The sequence below is a fragment of the Pan troglodytes genome, chromosome 6, assembly GCF_028858775.2.
Source record: "Pan troglodytes isolate AG18354 chromosome 6, NHGRI_mPanTro3-v2.0_pri, whole genome shotgun sequence".
In the NCBI taxonomy this organism is placed as follows: domain Eukaryota; kingdom Metazoa; phylum Chordata; class Mammalia; order Primates; family Hominidae; genus Pan; species Pan troglodytes.
In genome coordinates this window covers 62,746,558-62,748,455 of record NC_072404.2, presented here as the reverse complement: position 1 = coordinate 62,748,455, position 1,898 = coordinate 62,746,558, and the positions used below count along the sequence as shown (strand labels likewise).

Here is a 1,898-nt window from a genome sequence, read left to right as displayed (position 1 = left end):
AGGAATATGAAGGAGTATATGGCATTTTAAGAGGACATCACCATCGTTAAATTTTGTTATATTTTCTGCATCTTAGGCATAGTTGTAATAGCATATTCATTTTGTATACTTTCTTCATCTAATGCTATGGCAAGCATTTCTGTGTGTCAGAACTTTAAAAACTAATTTTCAATGGCTGAATAATATTTTTATAGGTGTATCATCATAAGCTTAGCCTACCTCCCATTGTTGCACCTGGAAAGTCTCCCCCTGCCACCACACACACACTTCTTTATTGTTAAAATATTACTGCAGTGTTTTTCTCTGTGTGTTTCATTCCTAGAAGTAGATGGCATGGTAAAGGATCTTAACTGAAAATGTCATACCAACTAATACAGTTTCTATAGTGTGTGAATGCCCATATGTATCTCATCCTTGCCAGTATTGAGTGGAAATCTCTTTTATTTTCCTGGAGAAGTTGGTTCTTTAGGAGGAGAGAAGCATTGGGGGAGTATCTTCAGGGTGGCTGAACTTTGCAACCTCTTCAATAAATAACTTCCCACTCTGTAATTTGCCCACCTGTATTACCCCACCCCCAAGCCTCAGACTTTAGGAAATGGCATCAGGCCTATACGTCTGGAGAGTTCAGAGTTCTTTGAGGTAAATCATTCCTTCCAATGGGACCTAGAATTCCTTGAGTTGCAGAATTTTACTGACTAGACCCAGGAGGTCTCAGGAGTCCAGAGTTGATTGGAGCTTGGCTCAGAATTCCAAGGGGGCCCGTAACTCCATGAGGGCCAGATTTCCTGGCTCAGGAAAATTGGGAGGCCTGGGATACTGTGGCTTAGACCCAAGCTGAAAGATGAACACAGATCTTTATGGCTTGAAGGTGTATGAAATTATGTCACTACATTAGAGCAGCACCTCTACTCACCTATGGGAATCTGCAGCTGAGCTATGACACGTAGAAGCTGGCCATGTCCAGATTGGTGGTTCTGAAATGGGCAGCCATGTGCACATAGTTGTACAATGTGAATGAAGCTCACTTGTTGATACTCCATGGCCAGCATGCTGTGGAGGTAACGTTCCTGAAGGGCAGCTTGAGCCCACTGCTCCTGGGATTCCTGCGATTCTTGAGTATGGGACACTCTTGGATTTCAGGAACCTCTGGCTTCAACTGCCCCAGCATCCATCGGGGCAAAGCCAAGGCTGAGGCCATCAGGGCCCCAGGGTAACTGGAGCATGGGCACAGGAATAGTCAGTGGAGTCTGCATTGTCTTGGCGAGGTCCGCAGCTGCTCGGAAATCTCTTTTAAATGTCAAATTTGGTATTTACTAATTCAGTATTAGACAAAGATATTACATTTTAATTTATGTGCCTTTGATTACTTATTTGAAATTTTTTAAAAAGTACTGTTCTTTATTCTGAAATTTTGTACTTGCAACTTTTTTAGTGTCAGAAGTCTTCTTTTCAAAACTTTTTTTGCCCAGCTTTTTATTAAGTATAGTCACAACACTAATGACAGTTTCATTGTTATATTTCTTGTGAATGTTGTAACTTAAAAATAAATGAGTGCAGTACTCATTTATTTTTAAAGAAATATCAGTGAGATGCTACCTGACTTCAAACTATACTACAAGCCTACAGTAAACAAAACAGCATGGTACTGGTACCAAAACAGAGATATAGACCAATGGAACAGAACAGAGCCCTCAGAAATAATGCTGCATATCTACAACCCTCTGATCTTTGACACTGATCTTAGAACCACTCTATAGAACATGCTACCTGATCAAGAATAAATCAACACCTTGCTTCCCCTCTTCTATCCATTAGATATCCAGGTAAAATAATATCTCTTTTCCTGATATTTCTCCTTTACTTACGCTCTAGCGTGCCCTATGGCCAGCTGTAGGTTG

At 40.7% G+C, this 1,898-nt stretch overlaps 1 pseudogene; it reads right to left on the bottom strand.

Moving 5' to 3' along the window:
* Positions 1 to 855: 855 nt before the first annotated feature.
* On the bottom strand, positions 856 to 1,253 carry LOC107973059 (gem-associated protein 7-like; annotated as a pseudogene).
* Between the last annotated feature and the right edge of the window lie 645 nt (positions 1,254 to 1,898).